This window comes from Meleagris gallopavo, chromosome 1, assembly GCF_905368555.1.
Source record: "Meleagris gallopavo chromosome 1, MGAL_WU_HG_1.1, whole genome shotgun sequence".
Taxonomy (NCBI): Eukaryota; Metazoa; Chordata; class Aves; order Galliformes; family Phasianidae; genus Meleagris; species Meleagris gallopavo.
This window is the reverse complement of record NC_139404.1, coordinates 124,123,630-124,144,540: the sequence shown is the minus strand read 5'-3', so window position 1 is coordinate 124,144,540 and position 20,911 is coordinate 124,123,630.

Genomic DNA, 20,911 nt, shown 5'->3' with positions numbered 1-20,911 from the left:
CAGTCTGTCTTGGATTTAACTACAGAGGTTGACAAGATTTTAAGCTCTAGCTATTTGCTCTACATCTTCATCAGTCAGCGTGTATTGCCCTTAACTAGTGCATCTGAAGCATGAAAATATTAATGTAAATGCAAGTTGAAGACTGGCGTACATTCATATGTCAAGTTATGCACCAGTGCAGTTTCTGCAGAGATGACCACCAGAAGAAGGAAGAAGGAAAAGCTGGAAGTAATAAGTTATTCAGCTAACCTGGCTCTCTGATTACATGATTACATATGAATACATGATTATCAGCCTCATAAACTTCTTCTACAGAAACAAGATAAGAAGCTGCCTTTGCCCATGCAAGCAACATTCTGTAGCAGTCTTAGAAATATGTCTTTGTTTTACCATGATATGTATTTAAACCCAATTTAAAGACAATTACTGTTTCAGCCACATGTAGTCCTATAAAGAAATTTAACGAAATTTTAAAGCGAGAAAAAATGTGTTCAGCAGTATCAGAAGTGTTTTCCTCAGTCCACAGCATTCTTCTTCTTCAAACATCAACATATAATGAGTAGTAATTTAGGATGAAAACATTTTGTGAAGATCAGCACAATATTATTTTAGCCTCAAAAAATAATATAGAACAGTAATGAAAATTATTTACAAGCTGATGCCTGGTCTGATAATGCCTATCATCTGGGCTGTGCCCACATAACTCAAAATTTTTTGCATAGATTTCAGCATTTAACAATCTCAGTAGTTTTATATATCCAGAGGTGGCTTGCACAGTTTTGTTATACTGGCTTCTTGCAACACAGTATCATTGCAAACACATACCAGGGCAGCATAAATATATTTGTACACCACTTTTCTCCAAGTGTAATGCTCAGCTTCATATGGCTTTGTCCTCATCAGATTAAGAATATATCCAATATTAAGATATCTTTTGAACTTTTTTCATTCTTCATCCAGTCAATAGAATGTTAGTTCCCTTTTCAATACAAGTAGTTATGGCAGTGCTGTATTGTATTTCATTTTATACTGTGGTCTGTGGCATTCCATAACTGTTACCTGTTTTGTGGACACATGATTATAGTTTTCAGGAATGATGGCTTGCAGTGGTCCACAATAATCCAATTGCATTAACTCCTGATAAAATAGGTAATTCATATTTTTTCTGTAATAACACTCCTTGATTTATTCAGTTCTCTTCTCTGCTGTATGCTATCACGAAAATGACAAAACAGAATAAGAAGCATATCAGTTTGTAGTGCCTTGTTTGGCCTGTGAATTGGTGTCATTGATGCAAGCTATTTACCTCTGTAGATCCCTTATTATTTTAGTATATGTTTAAATTACTATTTTTCCCTAGATTTAAGGACACCCATAGAAACACCTTATTTTCAGACTACCCTGCACTCTTTCCATCAAATCTGACATTATAAATATTTGAACATAAAAATCAATTGCACGCTATGTCTAGAGCTTTTCTTAGTCCAGAAAGCTACCATAATTCATATTTATAAGTCAAGCTGTGTAAAACCATTTAAAATGACTAAGATAGAACCCTCTATAAAACCCCTGTAATCCTTCCCTGCAGATTATGTCAGTGTATATTTTATTTAACAAACAGATTCTTATACAATCTTGCATCAAAATATTTTGGAAATGAGGTTTACTGCACTCTTAAGAGATGAACTTCAACATCCAGTAGAATTTTTAAGCATACTTTTTATATGGGTCAGCCAGTTATATATAATCCTCTATAAAAATTATTGTGTATATTCCATAGCAATTAAACTACAAAGAATAAATTTCTGGTAAAAACATTTAGTCATTCTTAAAATGCATTACTTAAAGTTACTCATAGAAGTCAAATATACATTAAAATTAAAAGGTAAATACTTAACTTTAGCAGTTCATATGAAAGCTATGAATAAACTGCTTATTTCACTCTTTCGTTGCCTTCATTGTTAAATTTACATGCAGAGTTCCAGAATTCTGCCTTTCTGTTTCCTATTTGTTTATTGCGGTGCATGTGGACATTTGGTTTCATTAATAACTCTGCAGATTAATAACTTCAATTCTGGCAAAAGCTTAAAACCAAACAATTTTCTTTCCCTTCTACTGCTTAGAGATTTGTAGTTAGCAGCACAGTGACACAATAACAAATATTTTGTGCATCCCTTTGGAGGAAAGAGTGAAAGAATACAGTTCCTTTGATAGGTGCCGTCACTTAGCCTCTCTCTTTCTCCTTCAAAGCACACATGTCACAAGGGGCAGAAAAGATTAAAGTCTCTGAGGCTTTTCTTTACAAATGTAAAAAGGATGCCACCTATCTTCAAAGAACATTTTTTTTCTTTTTTCTTTTACTAAATTATTCTTTTCCTAGGGGAAGTCAAACTAATTTTCTTTAAAATAAATAGCATACTATATTAGATTTCATTACTTTTTTTTTTTTTTTAATTTATTTTGCCTTTATAAGAAGCTTTTTAATCAGATATGTGGAAGTGATGGGGGATTATGCTAATCTATAACCTTGTAATTATTTTAAGGTTTTTGCACCTACCCATAACTATTTTCTTAATTCCTCAGTGCAGCCTCTTTACAATAAGGCTATTATGGCAAAAAGCTTGACGGCATTGTGACTACTCCTAATGTTTATTCATAAGCTTTTGCTTTTCAAATGAATTTGTATGGTCTGTCTAGGAACCCTTATATGTACAATTACATTTCCATAGGCTTCTTCATAATAACAGTCTGCTGCAATACAACTGTGTACGCTTGAAGGCAGGGCCAAAGGGAACTAGATGACTGGGCTTACATGAATCCCATGAAATTCAACAAGAACGAATGACAAGTGCTGCCTCAGGGAGCAGAGCCCCTACAGTGACACTGTCTAGGACTGTAGGGGCTCTGTGCATATTTTACATTAGCTCTGTGGGAAAAGGCACAGGGTGGTGGTGGCCACTGAACTGAACATGAGTCCATGACATGTCTCAGCACCAAAGATACCTAATAGCTCCTAAGCTTTATTAACAGGGGCATGGTTTGTTGCTGGAAGGAAGGGATTATTCTCCTCCCTGTGGCACTGATCAAACTACATCCAGAAACTATTCAGTCTTGGGACCAGATTGTAGTAAAGACATAGACAAATTGGAGAGAGCTCAGCAGAAGTGGCAAGATAGCAAGGCATGGAGCATTTGCTCTTTGAGGACAGTTTGGGGGAGGTAGACTGGGTCCATTAGCTGCGCATTTTCACCAGCAATGAACAAGAGCCTGTATGTTATGCTCATAAAAATCTGCACCAGCAGTGGTGACCCACTGTCTCTATTGGCACTGTGGAAACACACCTCTCACCTTCTCACTGTGCTCATATCCACTGTTTGGTCTTCATAAATATTCAGCAAATGATGACGAGTGTCAACGAGTGCCATTTTTTCCACATGCTGGAATTCAACAATGCACCTTGCTTCTGCTTTTCCATGTCAGATGCCAATTTGTCAGACTACCCTTCTGCTGCCATCTGTCACACCACAACAAAACATAGTGGAATATTGGTGGGAAGGTTCAGTCTCTACTGCCATACCACCAAAATCCGCCTCTGACTTTGTGGGCCAACATAATAAAACAGGAGGTATTACTTTCAGAGCAGCCATTGTAAATTACACTTCATCGGTAAACATGCAGAAAGCGTCAACTTTTTAAAAATAAAAACAATGGTAGAATGTCCCAGTCCTACAGATCCTATTCAAAGCACTAAGTTCAGCTGAAAGTGGTGAGACCAGGATCATTAGAAGAAGCAGAAATGCTGAATGGCAAATAATGAGTTTCTTAGAAGCTGGGAAGACCAGTCAGTAATGTATTTCAATAACAAAACCTGAATGCCAGGAGTGCATGAGGCTTGATCAGTTTACTTAGAGTGCATGGCTAGAGCATACCATGAAGTATCCCTTCTGTGATGATTCTCTTTTACATTTCTCTTTGCATATTTTGTGGTAGGAAACTAAAGAGTATGTGCTCAATATCAGGACTTATCATGACATAAGCCAGGTTCCCTGAATCCAGGTGAATGATGTAGATGATAGCACCTCTGGGAAGCACATCATTATGCTCGTTGTTTGGGGGCCTTTCTGTATTTAGAAAACATAGGAAAAGAGGTGAATAGTGTTGCTGAAGAGTTTCTTGTAGCACTGAATGAGTATTACAAGTATATCTGAATATGTGTGCATGGAGCCAGGAGGGGAGAAATAAGTCTGTGTAATTACATTTCCACTAGAAAAAATCTTATAAAAAATCCATTTTGAATAAAGGCTAATCATTTATTCATTTATTTTTGTATTTTCCCACTAAACTTTAACATCTCTCATGCTCAATTAACTATATGAATCATCTCGGTACACAATAAGAAATCAGAGGAGAGCAAACTTGGTAAAAAAAGAAAATGAAGGTATAAATGGAAAATACCTGTGCATTACATCTATTTATTATTTATTTTTCTATTGGTTGTATATTTCTTTACCCCTTTCCATTTTTCTAAGTAAAAAGGAGTGACATACAGTGAAAAATATTCTACTTATCCCTGGCACTAAATCCCTGCAAATTTTATTTGCTCGATGTAAAATTCCAACCTTCCTCATTTCTCTAGAGTAACCTTAATAATAGAATTTTTTCTTATTCTACATGCACATCACAGTATAGGCCAATGTAGCTCATGAAGAATCTCTTTTTTTTATTTGGTAAGAGCTACTCTTGTATTCAGTATTCTTATTCATTTTAGCTTAACATGACAGCATTTACTGGAGGGATTGTATGTATTTTCATAGAAACATTTCTAGTTATGATTATGCATAGATGTTTTTAATGCTGAGAAATTGTGATAAATTAGGTTTTTTTCCTCAAAAGTGAGAATTCTATACACTTAAAGTCTGCTTACTTTTTTTATTATATACTTTTTTTTTTCCTGCATGAAATTTCACTTCTGCAGTGTTACAACTTCTATTTGGTTTTGTAGAGCTGATAGCAGATGGCATTATTAAATGATGTTCTTCTTAGAAACCATATTGTACTAGATCAAACGGATGACAAAAAAGAAATGTAACAATTTTTCAGACAATATGGATAAAGTTTGGATAAGCATATATAGGTAAGAATGTTGATAAGTTTATTTTCAATTGATGGAAATTAGGTTCCAATTTCAGATTTTCCTGTGCTTCCCATTGTCTTTTTTTTCTCCACAAGATGCTTTCTAAGTGCTCTAGTTTGCTTCATTTCAGATGCCATAAATCAATGCACAGCAGACAAGAGGTCATTTCATATATAATGTATCTGTTTGAGTGTGCAAGTCTTTCTATGTTTTCACTTAAGTGATTAATACATATTTGATCTGAAGCACATTAGCTTGTATAAAAGTAATCTCCAGTGTCATTAGTACATGTACTTTTTATTGCCTTTTTCTACAGTGGAATTCTTGTAATTTAAAAAAGAGGTCAATATCATTTTCTTTATTTCACAGTGAGGAAAAAAGAAATGTCTGGAAAAAAAAGTAATGTCTGGAAAAAAGAAATGGCTTGGTGAGGTCTCATCAGTGTAGACTAGAGGAGCAGGATCATCTCCCATGACCTGCTGGCTACTTCTTTCAGTTTAATAATTCTGTGTGATGTTATATTGTAAGAAATACCCCTTTGGCCAGTTTAAATCAGATGTCCTCTTTCTGTTCCCACCCCTCGTTGTGTGCCCCAGTTCCCTCGCTGGCAGGACAGTACCAGAACTGAAACTTCCTTGGCTCTGTGCAGCACTTGCTCAGCAAAAACTGGAACATCAATGTGTTATCCTAAAGCTCCTAAAGCTGAAACACAGCATCATACCAGACACCATCACAAAAATAAACTCTATCCCAGCTGAAACCAGGGCACAGAACATGAGGAAACAGTCTCAAGTTTTTCCAGAGCATGTTTAGATTGGATATCAGGAAGAATTTCTTCACAGAGAGGCCTCCCAGGGAAGTGGTGGAGTCCCTATCCCTGGAGTTACTTATTTAAGAGAGATGTGTCTTCAAGGGAAAAAAACATACCACAAACTTAGAATTAAATAATGACAAGTACCTCAAAACATATATTGAGGACCTGATTTTCCACTCTCTAACACAATCTGTCTTGTAGGTTTCTAAATTCACTAAGCGTCTTCTTGTTTGAATCTTGCAAGATTGAAAGACACCTATTCCTGTCCTAAAGTATCTGTTATAGACACACAAGGGCAGATGTACTACTTAGCATTTAATGCAATACAAGAAACTTCTGAGTTCACTTTCTGAAAGAAATCTGACTAGTTTGAGCACCTGGCAGTGACAAATCAAGTTCCATTCTAGGTCAGAAAAGGCCCAGGAGGACACCACATGAGCCAGACATAAAAGAATCACAGCATCAAAGTAGAGAATCATAGAATCATAGAAAGGTTAGGGTTGGAAGGGATCTTCAAGATCATCTAGTTTCAACATCCTTGCCATAGGAATGGTTGCCATCCACTAAATGACGCTATCCAGGACAGCTTGTCCAGGGATGAAGCATCCACAGCTTCTCTGGGCGACCTGTTCCAATACCTCACCACACTCTGAATAAAAATTTTCCTCCTAATATTTAATCTAAATCCATGCTCCAACTCATTTCTTCAGACCCAGCCACTGGACTGCCATCAGTTCAGAAGTGATCAAGCAAAGGTAATAACTTCGGGCTGGTCAATTGGTCAGCAGTCAATTGAGACATACAGATGTGCTTCTTATCCTTAGCATCAGGATTATTTCAGTGACAGTCTAGCATGAAGTCCAGAATTTCTACTGAGATCAGGTGAAAAACTTCCATTGTGAGTGAGAGCCAAGTTCCACGGACCACTCTGAAATTCCTGGCCCAACAGTGACCTGATTTAATAGGAGAGAGGAAAATTCTCTGGACTTCTGATGGAAAAAATGGTTTGCTTTGTTGGTGTTTATCAGATCTATGCATAAACTCAAGGAATGCTATGCTACAGTCTTCTCATTTCCTCAAAAGATAAACACTAGTCTTTTATGCAAACATTGGAAAAAGAAAGATATTGTGACCATATTTTTTTAAAATAAGAATATTCATTTAAGTACTCTGTTCCATTAGTGTCTATCCCCAGAATTCAGTTGGCTGACCTAGATCATCATTGTACACAGGCACTCAGAATATTGTTTTTATTCTCTAAATACTAGATTGAAAATTAATGGAACTTACTGAGATGGACTGAGACATATTATGGACATCTATTCTCTCCACTGACCATGTACTGTCCTTTTCTTGGAATACAAACTTTGCTCTGTCTATGCTATATAAAGTATATTAAAAATAGCTGCATGTGTTACCTTAGACAGAAACATTCTTTCACACAAAAGTTCAGTGTTTTCCAATCATATAAATCAGATATCAATATTAGTCATTGAGAAAAAAAAAAAAAAAAAAACAGAGAAAAAACTGAATATGTGTGGTTCCTAGACCTTTTTAGTACCAAAACAACTACAAATAAAATTCAATAAACCTTAACCCTCAGGAATAAATTAAAAGGATAATTTCCTTTGATATTACTCTGAATACTTCTAAGAATAGTAATGAGAAATTTGAAAGTCTCTGATAGCAGTTTGGAAGGCTCTATTTCTGTTACTACTCTGCATTACCATGATTTTTCAATTCTTATTTTTCAAATGGTTGTAAATTCATTCTGTTGCCATATTCCTGAAAGATTTAAAAATAGTTGCTGTCTTAGTGGTGTGGTTTATAGGTTCCACAGGCAGCACGGTTTCTGCAGGGACCTTGGAGTCTTTGAATGACTGTAGAAGAGATTAGAGGTATAAGGAAGAGATTAATTAAATGGTTTTAGCTTCTTCCTAAGAAAGTGTGGTAAAATGACCTCAGAATTTTTTCATGGAAGCACTGAACTAAGAGAACTATGTGATTAAGACTGTCCTCAATTTATTTAATGTGTCATAGTTGTCATGTAAAACATTCCAAATATATCGGTATTTGTCAGAAGCAGCACCATTTTACATGGATTTCTGTCAACATTTTTAGTAGCATTTAACAGATCATTTATAGTTTTTTATGATGTATTTAAAAGAATATCACAGGAACACACACTTTAAACCAATTATTTTTCTACTGCTATTAAAAGATGAGTCAGTGTAGCCTATAGTTATTCATTATCAAAAGCGTGGCAAGACAAATGCAGCTCTGATAAATCACAGCTGCCTTTTGTGTTGACATAATATGGTACCATTATTTCCTTACATTTGCTTTTATCCAAATGTATGTGTTTCCCAAGTGATTGTCTTTAGTTTTATGTTTATCTAGTCAGCATAGTGAATAACATTTTGTTATGAACATACACCGTCTCTAACCCTTGGCCTTCCACAATGACAGCAGTGCAGATTCCCTCTATGCTGATAAAAAAAATGATCAGTTCTTACCATTGTGCTCACTTGCTGGAAAGGAATGGATGAAAACAAATAAATGAATAATTGACATTTTTTGTTGTATTTTCATGATCATCAAAAACACACTTACCTAATCTGTCACTAGTGATAAACTAAACTAGTGATAAACTCCTGAAGTATATTTATCTTTATAGAAAATATTTTAACAAGTACAAACACAAATATTAATGAGGAGAAGATATAATTAATTAACTCATAATGCTGTTACACTGTTCAGAATAAGACCATCTTTCCTCCCTTACTGTCTCCAGAAAAGTATGATTCAGGTTGTGTTTTACAGTTGATAGTGTAGTAGAAATTAACACTGGTGGATATGGAGGATAACGTCAGAAAGAAATCTGTGTTTTTTTATCAAAGGAAGTTTGATAACTGAGGGATTAAAAACAAATATTTTTTTAAAAAATAAACAAAGCTTTTAGCTAGTACTATCTGCAAATTTTTTCATTGTCTTAGATGATACAAAATAATTTTAGTTAGTATCCGTTTTAGTTTTCTTGTTTTGTTTAGTTCTGTTGATCTGTCTGATGTATAAAAATAATAGCTTTTGTCCTCATAACACAACATTTAAAACAGAATTCATAACCAAATATTTATAAATCTCCATTGCTTTATTAAAAAAATGTCCTAATTTTATTCAAATAAATTATTTTTACAGGGCAAGACATTTCAAATTTTTCCCTAAATTGCTTGTTCTAGTGCTAATTCTTCCATGGAGTGTTAAACTGAGATGCAAAAACAGAGAAATAAACAAAAAACATCAAAGAGAGAGTATTGAGGTAGTAACTATGGTAAGATCATATTTTAGAATTTTAATGTGCTCTATAGAAATGTGCTCTCTGAATGAAATTTACATGACTTTACCATCTTTTACAACTATTGCTTTTGGCATACTCTGACAGCAAGATTAACGGAAAATCTAACTGTCCAGTCTGTAATTGGAAATATATATACATATATATATTACATAGTATTATTATTAATTATTAATACAAAAATGCATTACTCTGATTCCTCTTATGCTTACATAAGAATTTGTATTTTTGCACAACTTGCATATGGTATCTAGTCTTTCTCCCAGAGAAAACCATTAATAACAAGTATGAAAAGCCACTGATGTAATCTATCTGGACTTCAGTAAGGTCCTTGACACTGTCCTTCTCTCTAAATTAGAAAGATATGGATTTGACAAATTGACTGTTTGATGGACAAGGAACAGGTTGTGAGACTGTACTCAGAGATCAGTGGTCAACAGCTCAATGTCTCGATGGAGATCAGTAACAAGATGTGCCCCTCATGGATCAGTACTGAGATACTGAGATACTGAGTACAAGATATGTGGTGCAGTCAACAAGCCTGAGGGACGGGATGCCATCCAGAAAGACCTAGATGGGCACAAGCAGTGTGCCCTGGTGAATATCATGAGGTTCAACAAATCCAAGTGCAAGGTCTTGTATCTGGATCACAGCAACTCCCTCTGTCAGTACAAGCTGGGAGATGAAAGGATAGAGCACGAAACGACTTGGGGTACTGGTGGATGGCAAACTGAACATGAATCAGCACTGTGCCCTCACAGCCCAGAAAGCCAACCGTATCCTGGACTGCATTCAAAGAAGTGTGGCCAGCAGGACAAGGGAGGTGATCCTGCTCCTCTACGCTGCACTGGTGAGGCCTCACCTGGAGTACTGTCTCCAAATGTGGAGTCCTCAGTACAGGAAGGATATGGACCTGTTGGAGAATGTCCAAAGGAAGGCCACAAAAATGATCCAAGGGATGAAACACCTCCTCTGTGAGGACAGGCTGGGAGAGCTGGGGCTAACCCTAACCTAGCAGTAGGTGTCCCTGTTCATTGCAGACTAGATGGTTCCTTCCAACTCAAATGATTCTGTGATTCTATGAAATATAAAACAATTTAAGCCATTACAAATCACATTGCTTTTAGCTTTTAGCTTTTTTTTTTTTTTTAGCTTTTCAAACAGTTAAACTATTTTAAGAACTTTAGTTTTCAAATATTAACAGACAAGTTAACATTGTCTGAAGCTGAAAAGTGGGTGACACCTTAATACAGATTTCGGAAGCTAACAGTAGGTTTCTGTTTGAAATCTAGAAAAAAAATGTTTAATCATCAGAATATTTTTTAGGTATATGTTACTATTATTATTAGCCTCAAAAAGCTAAAGGTAGATATGATCCATAAAAACAATGTTCGCAGGACAGTGCTTCCAGCAACCCTATGAAATTAATTTTTTTCATCTTATTTGTTCTCTGTTTATGAATAGCATGATAAATAATTTAGTTGATTTTTTTTTTTAAGCTTTTTTTAGTCCTTGACTTTACATGTACTATTTGCTCTATATGAATAATCAGTATGGAACAGCTTTCTTAATGGATTGAAAAAAAATACCAACACATGCTATCATTAAAAAATAAAAATAATAATAATTAAAAAGAAACACACAACCCTAGCAGTATTAATAGCAAAATCATAGGCTCAATTAATCTCAGAAGAAATTCTCACTATTTGCCATTTTTGTCTTAGTATTTGAGTACAGAAAGGAAATCCCATATTCTGAAAAGACGTGCATTTCAAAATGTTATTATACAACATGAACATGACTTAATTTGACTGAATTATGTGTGATGATTCACTTGCTATACACTGTCTTCAACCTGTACCAGAATAGCTTTTTCGGAGAATCTGAACGGATTTGTGAACAGAAAATAAAAAAATGTAACACATAATCATTACAATGCACATTTAAAATTATTGCTTTCTTTCAGAGCCTTCTGCTCGTATATAAATGACAGATGTCTCACTTCAAAGACAAAGAAATAAACCTTCTTCAGTGGCTTCCACACTACTTCCCTCCAACCATGTCAATCAACATGCCCCAGTTTTGTCTAATGCTGAATACTAACATTTTATCTTGTTAGCAGATGTTGGAGTTTCATTGCATGTGCCTGGTACTATTTATAATGAGTCCTCTCCCCAGCATGTTTTAGAGCTAGGAGCCTCTCCTGGCTCTAAAACAATTTTCTGTACAATCCTGGGGTTTCTTTCCTGAGAGATATCACAGAAATTTGTGTAATCATACTGAGAAATTGTGGTACTTTTCACCTTTGCTCATTTTTTCTGAGTGTGTGTATGCCAGACAGAAGGAAAACAAAAATCCTATCTATTGAGCTGACTGCACAGTTCACATGTGACTATGGTTTAGTCTATGGGATGTCACCATTTTCATTAAAGGTAGTTTTACGGGTCACAGGGTGCTATACAGAAGTCCTAGACTTGAAGTGACTGTGGATGTGGAAGTTTTAAATTAAACTGTTTTTTCCTGGCACTCTATTAGACCTAGACACATGAGCTCTTTGAGTAGAGCTGCTGGAAGATGTTCACCTCACATATTCATGTCATATGTTGGAGGCTTAAATTATTATCCACATACTGCAAATCCCACAGTCCAACAGGTAGGGAAACATGCTCTGAATAAAACAAAATCCTAGTTACAGAGTGATTTTCATAAATTTTACCATGAGGTACCGTTTCAAGGACAGAGAACAATGAGATTAGACACTCTGAGGACATTTTGGTGTAACAGTGAAGATCTGTGATACTGCTCTCTAAGCCTTTACAGCATTAGAAGGCTCATGACCTCCCCATTGTAGCACTGATCCCAAACTGATGAGCCCTGCTGAAAGGATAATGCAGCAAAGTTATTCCCGTGCTCTTTGCATGTTGCCATTCTGGCCTATATCGACTTACACATTTGAGCTGAAGCTTGCCTTAACAGTTCTTTATCCCTCCTTTATTCATTTTTTGTGGTTTTATACAATGTGGTTTCAAGTAGGTCCTACAGCTATCCTGAAATCCAGAATTTAGTAATTCAGCAGTCAAAGGAATGAGGCCTTCAGCTATTTGTTGGCACTACTGTGGAAAACTGACTTTGCAGACACATAGAGGAGGACTGCATCTAGATACCTAAACACATCCGATCTTTACTTGAACAGGCTCACCTACTTGAAATAGGAATATCTAACCTCGGTTAGGTACTTTTAGAAATAACAAGCTTCCTAGTCTCTTTTCATTCTCTGCCTTACAAAACAGTTTCTATTTCAAAATAGAAAAGGGAAATAATAGTAATATCTATATTATTAATATCATATATTAATATAGTATCATAATATTAATATCACATATTTTCAAAACAAGAGATGCACAGTGCAATTGCTTACCGCTCTCTCACCAGTGTCCAGCTAGTCCCCCAGCTGTGCCTGTCTCCCCTGGCCAATTCCTTTCAATTCTATAGTTTTCACTTGATATGGTATGAAATGTGCTTTTGGCCAGCTTAGGTGAACTGTCCTGGTTCTGTCTCCTCCCAGCTCCCAGTGCACTGCCAATCCCCTCATTGGCAGGACAGTATGAGAAGCTGAGAAACTGAAAAGTCCTTGATTCTGTGAGGCACTGCTCAGCAATTACTAAAGCACTGGTGTGTTATCAATGTCATTTTTCTCCTAAAGCCACAACATCATACTAGACAAGAAAATCCACTTGCTGAAGCAAGAGTAAAGGAGTAAAGTGGGCTAATTTCTTCAGTATGCGACCTCTAGGTTTTTAGCAGATCTTACTGATTCAAGTAGTACTGAGATTACTCCATAAGCTATTCAAGAATAAACAGCTTTTTAGAAATGTCTAGCAGCTTTGACATTGTCAACAGATGCAGTAATGTCATCAGTTAGCTCCTATGAATTTACTCAGCTACTTTGGTTTTCATTACCTATTTCAGCATAGCATAACTAACTTAATCTCATTACTTCTTAAACACTGCTGCATCCAAAAAAATGTGAAATGGGCTGAAGTTCATTATTTGACTTTATCAAAATTATTTAATATCTTCAGAGAAGCAAAAAGAAAAAGTGATTTGAAATATCTACAATTGTTTTTCCCTTTCATTGGCATTTTAACCTTTTTCACCAATAAATTACTATTTCCAATTGTTCTTTTCTGTGCCTCTGCTTTCCTTTTATCTCATTAAATACATAGGAGAGACTTAAGATATATACACAAATAGAATAAGATAATGTTTTTGTCTATTACACCACAGAAGAATCTCAGGAGTGCCTGAGAAGACAAGAAAACTTCAGAAAACTAAAATCTTTCCCATAGATCAATACACAGTTGATGCCAACACAGCAAGTTGGAATTAATTGACAGAGCAGTTTTACAACAATGTGTACAATTTAAAAAACAGCAGATCCATTTTTTGTACAATAATCAAACACAGGACACTCAGCTTTGAAACCAATTTAGCTACATCTGAATATTAAAAAAAAAAAAAAACAAAAACCATTCAAGAGAAATTAATTACTTCTACACGGCCGAGGGGAACCAGATAATGGATCTCTTGGGATTGGTTCCACTTCTGTAAGAAAAAAATCCCCATTTGTTAATGCAGGCTGAGTGATATTTTTCACGTGGGCTGCTTTGAGCAGTTCTGCAACCTAATGAGGCACTCTTGTCAAATGGATAGTGATGGGCAGTTCAGAAGAAAAAAAAAAGGAGGCTTTGTACACCGGAAATTTAAGCTTGAAGCAGTCTTATAACCTCAGTGGTTGCAAGTGGCTAAAAGTTGGCAGATTCATTTATTCTGCTTCATTTTTTTTTTATATTCTCTGGAGAACAGTAGAAGTGATGTTCAATTTAGTCTATGTGGGAGTATGCTTTAAAATCTTAGACAAGAAAAAAAGGCCAGAGGGACAGGCTAGGACTATGATTTACAGATACAAGAAAACCTTCAAACTGAGAAATGTTCTCCCAGTGTTAACTCCAATCCCTAAAGAAAGAAATTTTATAATACTCATCACACTTTTACCTTTTCTTTGCACTCCTGTCTCTAAGTGTCTCTAAAACAGACATATTTTGTATGTGTCTTTTGGTCACAGTCAGTGTGATCTGCGTAGGTAGGCTGTATTTGCTTTCCAGATCACAGCTACCCTGCTCAAAGACTAGGCAGAACTGGCAACTGATTACTCGCATCTAACAGTAAAGACACACTCACAGCTCTGCCTCTTCTCCCAGGGTAGCCTGTATACTGAAGCACTCAGTATTATCTCTGCTTCAGGCATATCGCCTTATAGCTGGCTTCTCCTTTAAGCCATTGAGTATCTCTTGTAAATGCAAGATCAGGGAAATAATTTCTAACTACAACTGGGATTTTTATGGCTTCTGTAACACAGTGCAAATAGGTTACTGAGCATCTGGATCTTAATCTGTAACCATCAGTCAGCTGCTGATTCCTCTTGAACGTATCCATGAGCTTTGGTTCTTCACGTAAATGAGAATAATATTACTTCTTCATAAGAGTGCCATGATGTCTCCTCAAATACTATATACCTTGTGAAATGTGATATATACGAAAGGATTTCAATCTGTGACTGTTCCCAACTCTTACATAACGCAGTAGTATTTTAAAAAGGATCTGAAAACTGTAGAAAAATTTTAAAACACTAAGTAAGTAGTTAAGATATTATAAACACCAGTAACACAACACATAAGTAGTTTGAGGATCAGTTAAAAGAAATAAAAATACCGAATTTGATGCTTGTGATAACTGGAAAAGTGCTGAATTTCAAATCAGAGTTGAAAAAAGATAGAGTAACAAGGATAATTTTCAAAGTTAATCTTTGAGTTTCCTTGTTCAGAACGATTTATGTAATGTCAGACTAAGTGTTATAATATCTAAAAGTTTAGCTGATGATATTTAAAAAATGCCTTACTTCCATGCTGTTAGATATCTCCCAAAAGAATATTTCTTTGATTTTATTTCTTTACTTTTCAATGTCATCAAAATTCAGCAATGAAGCAGCAATGGATTTGGATGAATCCATCAGAGCTCTTAAATCCTCTTAAGGCCTGGAAATGCATGTGATATATTTTATCAGAAAGAGTATAAAATTTCTGTCTTTTATTGCTCAGTGTTGAGAAGGCAAAAAGACAAATATGTACCAATCATGATGCAGTTTAGATTTGATCTTCAGTGTTGTGTGAGAAGAAATAACATTGATAAAGAGATGGGCTCTACAGAATAAATAGGAAGCTAGTAGGAAAATAATGCAAACAGTAAGACTTTTACTAGATTTGAATCATGGCAACACTTTCCTTGTTCAGGGTACTTCAAGGAAACAAAGACTGCTAAGGATAAATACTATAAAAGAACATGAACAGAATAGATATAAACAAAGAAAAAATAAAATAAAAAAAAAAACCTGAATAATTCAAACAGAAAGAGAAACTATTGTTTAAAATCTATAAAATAGAATTTTGATTTTTAAAAAATCCCCAAATTAATTTTATGTTTGAAAATAACACCACCCTTGGTCATTGTTCAAATTGGAGTTTAATTGTATCATCTCTGTGCTGATTTTATAATTATATGCTGAGTTTCAGAGTTAAAAAAAAAAGCTGGAAGAAATGATTCCTATTTCAATTAATGCTATTTTTAATAATGAAGAGATCTATCTATTCCACTGGAAATACTGCAGCCATAAACAAATGTAATGAAAAGACACAACTTGGAATTTGTACTAGACCATTTCTGTTATGAAGATGTGGTATATTAACTAGCAAGTCTGTCATGGTTTTATGATTTTTGGTTATCAGTATTCCACATCATAACATCATGCAGTGCACTAGGAGTTAAGCTGTTAATGCTCCAGTTCCAAGCACCTGTCTGGAAGAGAACTACATTGAAAGGTGAGAAGGGCCCCATAAGTGAAAGTAAAAAGGCAAGAAGGCTTCACAGTGACTGAGAATAAGGGGGGTAAAGGGGAATAGTTAGAGATAGTTTATAGAAGCAAGAATGTAGAGCCTGTTAGAAAATAAGGGATGGCAGACACTGGATCTGGGATAGTGAGGGGGATGAAGGCCATTAAGACAAGGGTTTGAGAACAGCCCGAGGACATTTGGCAGGGAGGTGATCAGATGTCCTCATGGCAAGAAGAACCCTGTTTGGGAGGATCCCCCCACCGAAAGGTCAGAAGTTTACAGTGAGAAAGGTCAGAAGCCTTCACGAGGAAGATGACGAATCTTCATCCCACGACCCACTACACACGCGCAAGAGGGGAGGGTCTGCATGCTAATGAACTCTTGGGGTGTAATGAATATGTATCCGAATTCTGGGAAAACTATTCATTATGTGTTAGTTTGACCTATATCTGTAGCATGATTCTTCCAGACGGTGTGCAAGTTAGGAGGAACGATCCCCCTTGCACCTGGTGTCTGCGCTGCACTGATTAAAACATACCTGCTTTGTAATCTTACTTGGGTTACAGAGTTTGATTCCGCACGTCAACATACCCCAGGGGGCTCTGTGGTCAGAGAGGAGATATAATCCCTGGCAAGGTCACCAGATGTGCTTCTTTGCCTCTCTGCTACTCAACCGGACTGTGCGTCTCACCTCAGTGTTATGGTGAGGCCTTTCCACCTTTCAGACACTCTCTCATTATATTTGATTTATTAGCTTCAATTCTAATTATATTGTATTATAGTGTGTTATCTTACATCCCAATACTATATTTGATAAACTAGTTTGTTGCTCTCAGATTGTTGCGGCTATTTTTAATTATTTTGGGGTCCCCTATTTCCCTTTTCCAGAGGCACGGATTTTGTGAAATCCCTCCACCCCACTAGTCACAGAACTGGGCTGAACCAGCCTGTAAACTGTTGACAGAGTCCAACCAGAGGGGTTCCTCTAGCTTACTTTTAAGAGATCCTTTGAACAAAATTCATAAATATACTCATTCATATATAGGTATGTTTGATCACATATTAAAGATGAGTTAGTTCTCCTTTTCCATTAAAAACCTGAATCTATGGGAAATGATCTGGACTATTTCATTGTTATTAAAATAATATTGAATTCCTTGTATATGTTCTTAGTTTTTCCATTACAGCCGTACAGAATAGATTTTGCCCTAATGAAACTTTGAGATTTTTAAATCATTTTTATTCTGAGGTTGTAAAAGAGAAATTTTCAGTCTTCAAACAATTTCTTTCAAAATTTCTTATGAAGCAACAACAATAACAAAAAAAACCCAAACCCAACTCTTAGTGTTGTTTTTTTTTCACTTTATATTCTAAAACATCAGATTTTGAGAGAAATTAATAATTATCCCTGTCACTAAAATCAATTCGTGAAAATTAAAGTAAATTAAGGAGACTAAATATGCATTGCTGTTGGAAATAAAGAAAACATTTTGTACGACATAAATTTCATAAAAGTTCTTTTGCATTTGTACTTACAAAGTTCTTTTGCATTTGTACTTACATTTATTTTATTTTGGAATAAAATCATAAAGAAAATTATAAGAATTTGTTAAAAATATCATCTTGAAAAAAATACTAAAGAGCTGTTCTCCTAACAAAGATTTCTATTACCTTGTCTTGATCATTAACATATTGATTTATATACTACTTCTATGTTTACAGCATTAGGGTTAAAATAAGGTTTATAAGGTTTATAAACCCCTTACTCAGATGTCCTTGACAATGTATTTTTTGTTATTGTCTATCTCTGGGAGTAATTGTATTCAAGTGTAAGAAATTAACACATGAAAAGGTTACACTACGTTTTACCTGTTCAGTGGAAGTAAAGGCTTTCTCTTGTTTCTAAATCAATTCATCAGCTCTTCAATTTTTGTTCCCAGTAAAGTTTCAAATTAGCTATGTCTCTCATGAGCCTGTCTCTCTTCCACTTGCACCATGAATTTACCAACATTTCTAGAAACTTTGCAGGCAATCTTCTTGCTATTTTAGAGCATTTCAGAATTCTTGTGTTCATTATCAGTCCATAGAGGATGCTTGTACTGTGTGCTGCAGAACTGCCAGGGAGACACAACCTGCTTATTTGCAGTACTCCAAGGAATGCAATTATGACTTAGGCATTTGTTGAAGTATTTGCATATATCGCTTGTTTGAAAATGACTTCCCAAAGAATGACCTTTTACCAGACTCTTCAAATTAACCTTAATGTAATTAAAGATGAAATGCAAATAAAAATATATACTTTCTATATCTAAAATAAGAAAAGCAATTTTGTATTCTTTATTTAAACAACAACAACAAATTTGATCTTTTTACTTCAAATTTACTATGAAAGAGCTCTCTCTGAAATGATCTACTCTCTTGGGCATGCTTTCTTGACAGTCACTCAGATGCTTGATGTCTCAGACTGCAATTATCAGAAACTTTCTTGTTTAAATACATTTGTTTTGTAGTTGACTGTTCCAGGAAGTCCAGCTATATTTAACCTTTCTTATTAATATTTTTTCTTTATCTTATTTCTTCCCTTTTTGTAGGGAGGCTTGACACTTTTCTTACTTATCAACTCTCAAGAGATACATAAATACCATTTGCTCAGACCAGGTGTCTACTCATGTACTAGACTCATAAATTAACTATTCTTTTAGTCAAGAACAGTACTATTCTTCTTTTGCTTTGCCCTTGGTGAATAAATGTGCATATTTCATTGTGAAGGATGTCAATATACTGAACTTTTATTTTTATCAGTCTCAAAGTTCACAGAAACATTGTACAAACAGTCAAATGGGATAAAAATATAAAGCTTATCACAGGCTTTTTAAAGGGTAAAATATGATGGTAACAGACTAACAAATACAACTGTAAAAAGTCTGACCCTTCTTATATCTTCCAGAAAGAATATTGTAATATTGTCTGCAATTATTAACTTATTATGGGTTTCTCTTGCATTCGAGCTGACTTTAGCTTTCTTAAATGTTTTCAAGATCCATGTAATAAAGTCATAAAATCTTTGTGGCATATGTGTATTTTGTTTCTTTTTAGATAGCAGTAATATTTTCTGCAATGTTTTGTACAATTTTACGTTCAAATGCAACAGTTCTGCTGAACAGCTGGGCAATACTTAGGTCAGTGAGTTTTGTCCAAGTTAATCAGTCATTCACTCCTTTCCTTTCAGACGCAGTCTGATTGTATTCTGAAGATTCCTAGTTGACAGCTTTTTTTTCTTTCATGTGCTTCTGATCTTTCCACACAAATTTCTAATTTAAAGCAGTCTGTAACGTTGTCCTGTCTTTTATCCAGCATTTTGCTCCGTTCTTCCCTGCTTTGTGGGAAATCCCTAACTTTTTTATCCAGTCTAAATATAAACTAATATGAATCTGAACAGTCATTTTCCAGTTTGTGACTGATTTTTCCTGTACTTTTATACTTCTTTAGGCATTTCACAAACCAACCAAAATTGTGAAATCTAATTTAAACTTCTTCTGTACTTGTATTGCATTCCTTAGAGCTCTGCCTTCCTAGCAGCTGTTGTTAGATGTTGCTTCCCAATACTCATTTCCTTCTATTCCTTCTGTTTTTAGTTAGACACTTTTTTTCATCACTCAGTTGCTCTGCTGGCAGTACAATTTGCTGTACTCAGTTGCTCTACTGCCAATACAATTTGCTGTTCTTAATGGATGATCATGAAAAATTGCAAATTAGTAAGCTGTAGAGCTGCTGAATTTTTATGAGGGAAAAGAAAAGATAGAAAGAAAAAAAAAAACAAAGAAATTGTCAAAGATGAAGCAAAATTATCCTTTTTACTGCTAAATAAAAGAAACAAGTGGATTATGTTTAAGTTTTCAGCCTACGCTGCTTATAGCTAGCACCCTCTCAACCAGACTGGCCATACTTATATGACTTACAGTTTTTTTCAGGACCTCATTATAATGCTCAGTGTGAATAAGGAAGAATAATTGTTTTGTGATTTCTGATTTTGAATATCCTATGTGAATTATGGTGTGGCACACAAGGAAAATGATTTTAAGACGTAACACATAATATATGTGGACGTAGGTGGAGGTCATAGTGAGATGGATACAAATACAAGACCTTCTGAAACAAAACTGAAAGACTGCAGACGGAGTCAAATCTAGCAGAGGAGCCAAATCTAGCAGAATTTCATCCCTTGGCAATAGTTCCTTGTCTGAACTGGAAATGTGCTACTTCATGGTCTTAGACAGAAGCTGAATGGGACAGTCCAAAGTGGAGAGAGCTGCTCACGATTTTGGCTTTGCAGACAGTAAGGGACCCTGAGTTTGTTTCTTGTTCTGATTAATTTAGTTGTGTAGGCAGTGCCCCTTACAAACTGCTAGTTCTGACTTTTGTTTTAAAGTAGTAGGTGACTTTTTTCTTATAGGTGGTGATACTTAGTGGATTACAACAACCTCCCTATTATTTCTCTCTGGACCTAGACACCTGTTGTTCTCTACACATGGGCCCAGCCTCTGTCAAGCAAGGAATAACTATAACATTTTTTAGCCTGATTGTTTTCTGTAGAATTCAAAAATATAGAGATTACAAACTAAGACCCCCTTTAAGTGTGTAACAGATCTTCTGCATCCCAC